The sequence below is a fragment of the Kogia breviceps genome, chromosome 4 (assembly GCF_026419965.1).
Source record: "Kogia breviceps isolate mKogBre1 chromosome 4, mKogBre1 haplotype 1, whole genome shotgun sequence".
Classification (NCBI taxonomy): domain Eukaryota; kingdom Metazoa; phylum Chordata; class Mammalia; order Artiodactyla; family Physeteridae; genus Kogia; species Kogia breviceps.
The window spans coordinates 172587366-172601045 of record NC_081313.1 but is presented as its reverse complement, the minus strand read 5'-3'; positions in this window follow the sequence as shown (position 1 = coordinate 172601045).

Genomic DNA, 13680 nt, shown 5'->3' with positions numbered 1-13680 from the left:
CAATACCATAAGTTTATGTCTTCTGTTTACAAGATGAATTGTCTATCAGTACCTCCATCAATATTGTCTTATATGATACAAAACGCTGTGATGTTATATGTATTACTAACACGACATCAAAAATGAAAAGATAATGTGAAAAAGAAATTCATAATTATAAATATAATGATTCATGCACTGATAATGAAGAAATGGCAATATGATTGCTTTATGGTAGCCTAGTGTAATGGATACAGTTGCTTCATGGTAGCTTAGCCTATAACTAATGAATGAATCATTATAAAATTTTTATCATGTATTATGGTCATATTCATAATACAGTATTGAAAACATTGTTCCATTTCTTTAAAAAACCACTTACCTGTGATCATAGGCTGATATGCAGTTTCTCCAATTACGAGAGAGAAGCATACTGTATGGTAATGTAATTCTTTGAAAGCAAAGTTATAAAACAGTAATTAAATTTACACATCATTAATTTTATATTAAATATCACTCACTTTATACCTAGGTAAGGACAGGCTTTCCACTTCCATACAAGTCTTGCAGATGATAGTAATTAAGAGATGATGACAATAATGACACAAAAACATCTCATACAGTTTTTGCCACACAATTAGATTTTCACATGAAGACATTCACACACATATACAATAAAGTTGATTAACTGTACAGTATGATGAATATTTACTATTCATTAAGTGGAAGTGAATCATCATAAAGGGTTTTCATCCTTGTCTTCACATTGAGTAGACTGAAGAGGAGGAATAGGAGGGGGTGGTCTAGCTCTCTGAGGGATGGCAAAAGTGGAAGGGGTGGAGGAGGTGGAAGGGAAGGCAGGAGAGGTGTAATTTTATGGAAATACATTGTAATTTCTGTCTGACTCTTTTGCTTATTCATTTCTCTAAAAATGTTTCATTCATTTCTAAAAAAAATAAAAGAGATGAGGCAAAATATTAAAAATGAATATTGTATGTGGGGATACTGAATCTTTTAATATCTTACTTCTGATTTATAAACCAAATTTTATTGTTTGTTAACAGTATTTCTTTCCCCACAAACCTAAAAGCACCAGAATTGTGAGAACTTGTTTCATGCTACTATATCCAGACCATAGAGTGCCTTGATTAATTCTGTGCTTAATTACACAAGTTTTGACTCTACAGTGCCGGGTAGAAGAGGGATCATCAGAAGTTAACATTAAGACTAGGTCCGTCAGCACTGGACAGCTGCATGTAAAACAATGAGATTAGAACATTTCCTCACACCATATACAAAAATAAACACAAAATGGATTAAAGACCTACATTTAAGATCTGAAACCATGAAACTCCTAGAAGAGAACATAGGCAGAACACTATCTGACATAAATTGTAGATACATATACTTTTGGATTTGTCTCTCAAGGCAAAAGAAATAAAAACAAAAATAAACAAATGGGACCTAATTAAACTTAAAAGCTTTTGCACAGGAAAGGAAACCACCAACAAAACAAAAAGACAACCTACTGAATGGAAGAAAATATTTGCAAATGATATGACCAACAAGAGGTTAATATTCCAAATATATAAATAGCTCATACAACTCAGTATCAAAAAACCCAAACAACCCAATCAAAAAATGGGTAGAGGAACTAAATAGACATTTCTCCAAAGAAGATATACAGATGGCCAAAGGCACATGAAAAATGCTCAACATCAGTAATTATTAGAGAAATGCAAATCAACTACAATGAGGTACCACCTCACACCAGTCAGAATGGCCATGATTAAAAAGTCTACAATAGGGCTTCCCTGGTGGTGCAGTGGCTGAGAATCTGCCTGCTGATGCAGGGGACACGGGTTCGTGCCCCGGTCCAGGAAGATCCCACATGCCGCGGAGCGGCTGGGCCCGTGAGCCATGGCCACTGAGCCTGCGTGTCCAGAGCCTGTGCTCCACTACGGGAGAGGCCACAACAGTGAGAGGCCCGCGTACCACACACACAAAAAAGTCTACAATAACAAATGAAAGAGAGGTTGTGAAGAGAAGGGAACCCTCCTACACTGTTGGTGGGAATGTAAGTTGGTGCAGCCACTATGGAAAATAGTATGGAGGTTCCTTAAAAAACTAAAAAGAGAGCTACTACCATATGATTCAGCAATCCCACTCCTGGGCATACATCCAGAGAAAACTCTAATTTGAAATGACATACATACCCCCAATGATCATAGAAGCACTATTTACAATAGCCACGACATGGAAATAACCTACCTATCCATTGACAGATGAATTGATAAAGAAGATGTGGTACATATATACAATGGAATACTACTCAGCCATAAAAAATGAAATAATGCCATTTTTAGCAACATGTGTGGACCTAGAGATTATCATACTAAGTGAAGAAAGTAAGAAAGAGAAAAACAAATACCATATGATATCACTCATATGTGGAATCTAAAATATGACACAAATGAACTTACCTATGAAATAGAAACAGATTCACAGACATAGAGAATAGACTTGTGGTCGCCAAGGGGGATGGGGGCATGGAGGAGGGATGGATTAGCAGTTTGGGATTCACAGATGCAAACTATTATATATAGAATGGATAAACAACAAGGTTCTATTGTATAGCACAGGGAACTATATTCAATATCCTATGATAAACCATAATGGAAAAGAATATCAAAAAGAATATATACATGTATAACTGAATCACTTTTGATTTTTGGTGATTTCAGCAGAAATCAACACAACATTGTACATCAACTATACTTCAATTTAAAAAACCTCAAAAAACAAAACCCCCAAAGAAACAGCCCACTTTCCTCAGCTACTGCTAAGGTGGCTCAGCCCTTCAGAGGAAGCTAAGGTCCGCATTGGGAACCAGCGACTAGCATCCCGCCAGGCAGCACCACACCTAGCACTCACTTGCACTGTGGCCTCCACTGCCTTGCAGCCCACCTGCACCTACTCCTGCACCTACCTGGCCCTCATCCTGCATGACAATGAGGTGAAGATCAAGGAAGATAAGATCAATGCCCTCATTAAAGCAGCCGATGTAAATGTTGAACCTTTCTGGCCAGGCTTGTTTGCACAGGCTCTGACCCATGTCAACATCGTGAGCCTCATCTGCAATGTAGGGGCTAGTGGACCTACCCCCTCCACCACTGCCGCCCCAGCTGAGAAGAAAGTGGAAGCAAAGAAAGAAGAACGTGAGGAGTCTGATGATGACATGGGTTTTGGTCTTTTTGACTAAACCTCTTTTGTAACATGTTCAATAAAAAGCTGAACTCTTAGAAAACAACAAAAACAGCACAATCAAAAAATGGGCAGAAGACCTGAACAGACATTTTTCCAAAGACGTACGGATGGCTAACACACACATGAAAAGATGCTTAGTATCCCTAGTTATTAGATAAATGCAAATCAAAACCAAAATGAGATATCACATCATACCTGTCAGAATGGCTATTGTCAAAAAGTCTACAAATAACAAATAGATGTAAAGAAAAGGGAACCATTATACACCGTTGGTGGGAATGTAAATTGGTGCAGCCATCATGGAAAACAGTATGGAGGTTCCTCAAAAAATTAAAAACAGAGTTGCTATATGATCCAACAATTCCACTCCTGGGTATATATCCAGAAAAGACACATGCACCCCAATGTTACAGTAGCACTGTTTAAAGTATGGAAGTAACCCAAGTGTCCATCAACAGACGTATGGATAAAAAAGATGTGGGCTTCCCTGGTGGCGCAGTGGTTGAGCATCCGCCTGCTCATGCAGGGGACATGGGTTCGTGCCCCGGTCCAGGAAGATCCCACATGCCGCAGAGTGGCTAGACTCGTGAGCCATGGCCGCTGAGTCTGCGCGTCTGGAGCCTGTGCTCTGCAACGGGAGAGGCCACAACAGTGAGAGGCCCATGTACCTCAAAAAAAAAAAAAAAAGATGCGATATATATATATATAATATATATATATATATATAAAATGGATTATTACTCAGCCATAAAAAGAATGAAATTCTGCCATTTGCAGAAATATGGATGGACCTAGAGAATATTACGCTTAGTGAAATAAGTCAGATAAAGACATATACTGTATGATATCACTTATGTGTGGAATCTAAAAAATAATACAAATGGCTGAGTAATATTCCATTGTATATATGTGCCACATCTTCTTTATCCATTCATCTGTTGATGGACATGAATGTATATAGCAAAACAGACTCACAAATGTGGAAAACAAACTAGTGGTTACCAGAGGGGGAGGAAAGGGGGGAGGGGCAACTTAGGGGTATGGAACTGAGAGATACAAACTACTATGTATAAAATAGATAAGCAAAAATATGTATTACATAGCAGAGGGAATTATAGACATTATCTTGTAATAACTTTTAATGGAATATAAACTATAAAAATACTAAATCACAATGCTGTACACCTGAAACTAATGTAATATTGTAAATCAACTATACCTTAAAAAAAAAAAACCACTAGGTCCCTCAGCAAGAAAGGCCTGATTTGAATAGTGGTCAGTTTTTGTCCCTTGCTAGCATGATGTCTGACATTTAATCTAAACACGTACACCTCAGTTGACGAAATGTATTAAAATAACCAAAGAGAATGGTTTAGTTGATCTAAGCAAATTTATTTCATACATCATGAAGCAGGCGGTCTCTACTGTCAAGAGTCCAGAGAACTGCAAACCAAGGAACAGGGCTGCAAGCTTTTGTAGAGGAAGGCATTCAGGGAATAAGGAAAGAGTATGTGTGTTCAGTTCATTGGCGGGGGTTGCATATCTGAACTTACATGGAACAAAGTATCGTTATAGACTCTTGGCAGTTAGAGATTGGCTGGCTGGCTGTACTGCATTTCCAGTCAAGTAGTGCATTTACAGGAACAGGAAAGTTTTCTCAGTTTTGGTTTATGTTTTGATGTGGCAGCTCCAAATTCGGTCTAGAAATTTACTTCCACAAAACATAATGGAAGTACTATGGAGTCTGCTAAGGAGTGAATTTGTATATTAGAACTAAGCTACTGTTTGGAAACACTTAAAAAGCATCAACTACACAGTAAGAAATGTCTAAATGTTTAGATAATATGTAATAAAGGAAAAACAGCACTGGACTGGCCCACTCAACAGTAAACCAAGTCTTACTCTGTCGAAGGGAAAAATGTCACAAACCTCCACCATCAGACAATGCCGTTGCATGACCATGCTTGATAACACATGATCAAGGAAACTTTATAATCATTTCTCTAAAATGGCAGAAGAAAACATAGTATCTACAACAAAGATGACCAAATTCTCAACGATTATGATCACCAATCACAGAATTACATTTACCTTCTCACAGCATCCAATAGAGAGCAACGTCTTGCTTCATTAAACCTCAAATCACTAACACTAGTCCAAAAGCTATAAGGGTGCTCAAAGCACCGACTTACCTGTACACCCCGTCATTTATCGCTTGTGGTCATGCCTATTACTACAAGTCAACACATAACTCTCTGTGACTACAGGTGTGTCCTGGTTTTCTTTGGCAAGAGGGTACTGACAGAAACGTGTCTGTGATATTATGAGTGAATGAGAAGTTAGGTTAATCACAAAAATTTAAACTATATAAGAACAAAAATAAATTTTCCTGAGAATAAATTTCCCAAACTTGTATTACATGCTAGTATTGACTCAGAATGTATAATGATTAAATGAAGAAAATTAGAGTGGATCTTAAAATCCATAACTGAAGGGGGATATTTCAACATATGCTCCCAGTAAGTGAAAAATAAAGATAACATTTGTTACTATACAGTAATTTGTAAACACAGCTAATAGAATATTTATAAGAAACATCCACATACGGTTTTGACCAAAAAAATTGCACGTTGTTATTGGTGTTTTTACAGTATGAGAGGTAAGTTGAATTATTCTTATGATTTTGAATTTTGTCCCAGGCTTTTTAAAGTTTTTTTCTTGCATTTTTACTTATTTATTTATTTTTACTTTTTTTTTTTTTTTTTGGCCACACTGTGTGGCATGTGGGTTCTTAGTTCCCCAACCAGGGGTTGAACCCATGCCCCCTGCAGTGGAAGTGCAGGGTCCTAACCACTGGACTGCCAGGGAAGTCCCTCAGGCTTTTATTTTTGCAGCTTATCTGCTTATAACATTTGAAGCATATATACATTTTCTCTTCAAATGCAGATGTACATATAAAATGTCTATCTTTAATGCTCAAATCCAACACTTACCCATCTTCTAGTTGAAATTCCAAGGTTCAGATAGTATCTGATTAGGGAACTTGAAATTTGAATACTGTTTATAGAAAATAAGATGCATATGGTTTATGGAAAAATGAAACCAAAACAATTTTAACAAAGTGAAACCAAAATGTTTACGGTTTATGGAAAAATGAAACCCAAACAATTTTAACAAAGAAGTGAAACCAGGGAGCACATATGTTATTTAATTCCACGTTTCTCAATTTTCACAAGATTTGAGGTAAATAGGTCTTCAGTGTGACATTTCTTAAATAGGAATTTTAATGTTTGCCCTAGCTGTAGGTTGGGGGCTTTAATATCCTCCAGTGTCCTCATGTTTTTCTCCCCTGCTGTGTCTGGGTATCTCTAGAAACTCATTAGTAAGTAGAGTGTGGGTCTTGCATCTGTTTTTTTAATCCACTGTTTTTCTACTGGAGCCTTGTTGATATGGTGGGAAGGTATGCAGGTGGGAAAAGGTTCTTTTATGTTAGGATTAAATCTGTAATGTTTTGGTGGGACAGAATCCCTGGACTATGAACTTCAGAACAGGTTCTTAGCATGTATTCCTCCTTTTTGTCGGAGAAGAAACCTGAAGGGTCAGGGAGTTGTCTGACTGCTCTTTCTCCAATCAGATTAGGCATTGGCAAATCAGTTTCCTTTGAGGAACCACGTAAGTTACAGAGAATGGAACGCTTTGTGAGTTTATCAAAATGCTTCCCTCCAATTCCTGCATGAGACAATTTTGGCCAATCTTCTCAGGAGAACCTATTTGGACTCCTGCAAGAAAAATTCACAAACTTTGTGTGTGGGGGAGTGGCCCCTTAACTTCCTCCTCTTAGAGCTCAAGCTAGTTCATATTGTGTCCAGCAATTTATCTATTACAGTTTATATGTTCCCAGAGGATGCTGGCTCCAGTGGCTTCTCTTCTCAGTAACGTAATTCTCTATATCCACCAATCACTTGTTTTTGGAGCATTGGTTTGCCATATAACCTCAAATATCTCATGGATGTATGAAGAGGTGTTGATTTTCAGTTTCTTCAGCATTTTTCTTGTTCTAAAGATGAGAATGTTGACTCCAAGGTCTTTACTTATCAGAACAGAAACCATCCATTCACTTGTTTGCTCTTTATTTTTCTCTTGTGAGATGATACCATTTTCAGAGACTGTACTGCAACTGACCACGTGGGTGGTTTCCTTTGTGACCAATGCATTCAAAACCATTATCACACTGGGGTCTCTGCATTTGGATGTCTTATCCTCATCTTCTCAAAATTCTCTCTCCTGTCACCTCTGCATTAATAATGACATTTTCCATGGGTTACCTTCCATTTTACCATTGCCCTTTTGGGGGGCAGGATTAATACCCTACTGAAAATGTCACCACATGCATCAAGGTAATAGAAATATGTTTATTACTCAAAGGTACTTACTAAGGAGAGTAGAGCAAGGGTAAGTGGGTTGAGGTGACTTGTACAAAGGTTAATGGCTTGGCCCTTTAAGGTGTATAGGGGTAGAGGCTACAGGTCTTCACAGTTTGACCCTCGTACCCACTTACACAAAAATAAAAGGGGCATGGGTCACCTTTCCTAATTTGTTTACCCCTTGTGGGCCAAGCAGGGTGAGCAGGTATCTGGAGCCAATTAAGAGTCAAACAACAAAAATGAGGTCAGGGTCTTTATTAAAGCTCACTCTTAGCTTTGTTGACTGAATGATGCCACATCTCATTTAAATGATTTTTAATCTGAATATTAATCAAAAGTACATTAATATGTACTTGTATAAAGCACAAGTACATATTACGATTAAGATGACAAAGCTTCAAAAGAACATTTGAATCCAGTTGTCCCATTGTACTGGAGAGATCCAGTAAAGTGTTTAAGTATGATTCCAGAACTACATTCAAATATTTTCATAATGTTATTTAATTTGTCTCATTTGTTGTTATTAGTGGCACCTTGCCAGTGTAGCCAACATACACACTGCAAGCAGCCCTTTTAGGGCAACAGAATTCTCTGGCTAATAAACAGTCCAAAGCCAAGTGTTCATCAGCTACCATGGCTGCCAGAGAGCTGTCCTTCAAGGAAAACATCTCAAACATTACCTGTACGCTACATGTATTTTGAATAAGTTTTGGACATTTCACGATTGGCATTAACAATATATTTGATATCATGTGTGCATAGGTCAGTACAAGTGACTCCCGTGACGTTGAGCATGTGAGTACAAATGGTAGGAAAACAGCACATTTGTGTTGGATGGGCCAGAGGCATTTTAAAGGAGGGTGCCCCAAATGAAATATTGACCTGCAGGGTACACGATACAGGCGATGTTGGGAATGGGATATAAATGTGGTGGCCAGGGTGCACTATTACAATAAAACAAAGACAGAAATGTCTAGTATAGAAGGGCCTCTACTTCTCTACTTATAAGGTGCCAGTAGATTTAATGATCAGAATGAAGTAGTTGGCTCCAAAGACTGGGGATTGAATGTAACTAAAGCCTAGCACAGCAGAAAGACCTATTTAGAAGAAAGTAAGATTTGTCTAGGTAAACTATTAGGCCATCTTCTGAGGGTTGTAGCTGGGGATCTTAAGAGAGGTACAAGGTCCACTGAATACTTTTTTCAAGAGCCCAGTGCTTTGTATTTTGAAAAATGAGTTGATACTATCAGTATTTTCTGGAGTGTCTTGGTGAGTCCTTATGCTTTGGCTTCAGCAGGTTATTTATAATAGAATGAATAATTTGTCTATATAGTTTCTTAAATGGTCCCATCATAGCAAGTAGTCCAGCAGAGGGGGTAAGGGGCCCTACAAAGTCTCTTTGCTGTCAGCTGTAGGGAACACTTCCTCAGCCTGGACAGTAGATGCATCAAAATTATATTAGCTGTGGTGCCTTTTCTTTTCTTTTATTGAAGTAGAGTTGATTTACAATGCTGTGCCAATCTGCTGTACAGTAAAGTGTCAACAGTGGTGTCTTTTCCTTCATCAGGTGTGTTAGTCAGTCGCTAAGTTAGCCACGGCAAAGGAGGGAAGTCCCTTGAATTTTTTAAAAAAATTTATTTATTTTATTTATTTATTTTTGGCTGTGTTGGGTCTTCCCTGCTGCACAAAGGCTTTCTCTAGTTGTGGTGCGTAGGCTTCTCCTTGTGGTGGTTTCTCTTATTGCAGAGCATGGGCTCTAGGTACGCGGGCTTCCGTAATTGTCGCTCGCGGGCTCTAGGCGCGCAGGCTCAGTAGTTGTGGGGCACGGGCTTAGCTGCTCCGCGGCATGTGGAATCTGCCCCGACCAGGGATCGAACCTGCATCCCCTGCACTGGCCGGCGGACTCCTAACCGCTGCGCCACCAGGGAAGTCCCGTCCCTTGAATCTTGCTTAAACATTATGCTAGAGACCTCTAAATGGTTACTGATTACAGGCGCTCACAGGGCCAAGATTAATACCGTAATATCTCAGATGTAGGTATGTGTCTCAGAAATATGAGTCAATTTGTCATCCTGAACAATGAAATGAGCCTCTGCAGATTGAGGCAGTATGTGTAGAGCAAGCAGTGACCTTGATTTGTACTTGGGTATTCGAGGTGATATAGTCCCAGAGTTCTTTTGCTCAAAAGGGTGACCTTGGATAAGTTGTTGCTATCGGATGGATGAGACAGCTAGATCATTGTCAATGGCCAAAGAATCTGTAATAATGTGCAGATGAGTTTGATTCTTGGCCAGGGAATTCTCTACTGCTAGTGCAATGGCCTAGAGCTTGACTAATCCACCTGATGCTTGGGTCCAGTTTTTGATCACAGGTGCCTGTTTGATCTAAAGACAGAACACAGCATCTCTGTAGTAGACTCCATCAGATTTGGTGGCAGCACAATGTCCATAAAAATATGAACTCCATGGTAACTCATGTGCTTCTGACTGATTCTCAAAGACACCAATATGTGCAGAAAGGTGACATCTTCCAGAATGGATTACATCAATCAGAGGACAGGGGAACACACATCCTCTTCAGGTGGGATGTTGGAGGTGCCAATTTTGGCTCTGTTTTATACCAATTTATGTTCAGTGAAGAGGCCTCTGGTTAGAAAGCGTGAGGGGTCCTGCATTTATGACCCAAGCACAAGTGAAAAGTTGACTTTGGAGGATCAACTCCGCTTACAAAAAGACTCTGTCAATTGCTAGTAGTGGCTTCTGTACTTGTGTGCAGCATTGGCTGAGAATAGTTTCTGGTACAAGAATGCCTTTGGCAATTTATATCCACCATGGGTGATTTAAAGACTCTTATGGTAAAGGAGTGTGGGGAGGAAGACATGAATGAACTGTTAAGTTTGAAAAATACTAGAGCCATTTATTTCCCAACTGTAAGTGTTTGTAAATAAGTAAGCAAGCAGATCTGATAAACATGCGGTGCCTGTGGTCTCTGTGGCTGATGGAATGTGCCCATGACATGGGTTCTGCCAATTGCTTCTGTCACCCTCACAACTCACAGCCCCAGGTATTGCCTCAGATAAATTTTCCAGAGTGGAATACGCATGGATTTCTAAAGATATTTCCAAGTAAGCAGGCACAAGTAGGCTTGAGTTGTGAAACAATGATCTGGAAACGGTCTGTGGATGGCCAAGGAAGGAAATCATGCTGGTTTACACGAATGAGGATGTCCCCAGGCAGATCCCACTTGGGACACACCTTTATGTTTCAGAACCACAGTATTTCCAAAGATCTGTCTGAGGAATCTGACTTACTCAAAGATAGATGCGGGAGCCCTCTCTCTTCACTCTTAGTTATGTGATGAAGTGATGAGAGGAGGACGGGTGCAGCCCTAGTGGGTGTTAAGACAGGGTTGTAAGAAAGGCCTGTTGTGACCCATGTCCTTCTTCCCCAGCCCTTCAATTCTTCCTGGAAGGATCCCAGAATGGTGGGAAAAAAGGCTGAACACATAATCAAAGTTCAGGAGAGTTTAACCATCTCCTAGCATATGAAGGCATTTGTGTTATTCATTTCCTCCTTCCCTCCCTCCCTCCCATCTATCAATCTATCTATTTTACATATTTATAAAACTTTATAAAAACTCACAGCTATTACTTTTTAAAAATTGAGGTATAGTTGATTTGCAACGCTGTGCCAATCTCTGCTGTACGGCAAAGTGACCCAGTTATACACATACAGACATTCTTTTCCATCATGGTTTGTCACAGGATATTGAATATATTTCCCTGTGCTATACATTAGGACCTTGTTGTTTATCCATTCTAAATGTAATAGTTTGCCATCTACCAACCCCAAGCTCCCGGTCCATCCTCACAGCTATTACTTTTGTCTCCTACTCTTACACAACACATGCTGGAAGTCTAAGCATATGGAAATGAAACCTCTGAATAGCAAAATGGGCCAATGGATCACTGATGCACAAGACTTCCAACCATTCCTGCAATAAAAAGACACTGGAAAATTTCTCATTTCTCCTTTTATACTAAATTAGGATACTACTCAAAATAATACCCTCTCTCTAGAGCTCATCTCAATTATTCCTTGGATGACTGCCTCTAAACATCCACAGCTTTTTTTCATGTTTCCAATGGGAAACCACAGCAGATTTGCAGTTATCACTCTACTCATAGGATAAACTCAGGATGGGCTAGAACAGTGCAGATGAATGTGTTTCCCTAAATGAGAGGAACTCCATGATTTAATGGGGTAAACATTGTGTTGCTTAGTGTGTAAAGGAGCAAAATGAAAATGCCAGATACTGTAACATTTTAGAAAATGTAAAGGTAAATCAAAATTCCCTCAAATGATAGGAAGTCCCAAGATCCAGGTAACAATGTCCAAACTCATGAGCACATATTCTACATACAAAATGTTTAACAGTTGCAAAAACGAAGATGAACCACGTCTGTATCTTTATCTTCATGGGGAATCTTTACTGTGAATCACAGGAATGCAGGATTTCTATACTGGTGCAATCTATTTAATTACACAGCCAAGCAGTTCCTGAAAGAGTGTTTAAGATGTATTATATGGTAGAAATTCAGTGATCAATAATGACATCATCATTCACTGAGGCACCTACCCTCAGAGAAAAGATATACGCACACCGCAGGTTCCCTATTTTCTCACATTATTGTTTTACATTCCATCAAAGTCCTTATTTCCATCTATAAACCAAAGCTTTACCATTTACCATAACTCTTTTCTGACAAAAATACAAGCACCAGGACTGCAAGAACTTGTTTGTCTCATGCGGCTGTATCCAAATCCTACAGTGCCTTGATTATTTGTGCTAAATAGGGTATGCTGACTCTTAAGTGCATGGCAATGAGGGATGTTGAAACATTAGCATTAAGAGTATAGTCGACCCAGTAATCCCACTACTGGGCATATACCCTGAGAAAACCATAATTCAAAAAGAGTCATGTACCAAAATGTTCATTGCAGCTCTATTTACGATAGCCAGGATATGGAAGCAACCTAAGTGTCCATCAAGAGATGAATGGATAAAGAAGATGTGGCACATATATACAATGGAATATTACTCAGCCATAAAAAGAAATGAAACTGAGTTATTTGTAATGAGGTGGATAGACCTGGAGTCTGTCATACAGAGTGAAATAACTCAGAAGGAAAAAAGAAATACTGTATGCTAACACATATATATGGAATCTAAGAAAAAAAATGTCATGAAGAGATTAGTGGTAGGACGGGAATAAAACACAGACCTACTAGAGCATGGACTTGAGGATATGGGGAGGGGGAAGGGTAAGCTGTGACGAAGTGAGAGAGTGGCACGGACATATATACACTACCAAATGTAAATTAGATAGCTAGTGGGAAGCTGCCACATAGCACAGGGAGATCAGCTTGGTGCTTTGTGACCACCTAGAGGGGTGGGATGGGGGGGGTGGGAGGGAGGGTGACGCAAGAGGGCAGAGATATGGGAACATATGTATATATATAACTGATTCACTTTGTTGTAATGTAGAAACTAACACACCATTGTAAAACAGTTATACTCCAATAAAGATGTTAAAAAAAAAAAGTATAGTCTCTGAGAAAAAAAGGCTTGATTGCAACAATGGTCCTGTCTTTCTCTCTTGCTAGGTATGTGTTCTCTCAAAAATTACATAAACTTACAAACATCAGTTGAGTCATAAATGAGATATTAAAGAAGACTTGAACTTTATAGTAAGGGGTGTCTAATACACTGTAGGAAATACATCAGTGTTTGGATAACAAGTAGGAAAGGCAAAAGCTGTCCCAGAGGACAGGGAAATGTCCTGCATTCTTTGCAAGGCCAAGTCTTTTCCTGGTGAAGAGAAAAATGTCACACACCACCTTCATCAAAGGTATTCGTTGACTATGATGGACTAAGATAAAAATTAGGGTATTTTGTAACCGTATCTCTAAAAATGATAAAAGATAAAGCTCCAAATAATAAAAATGAC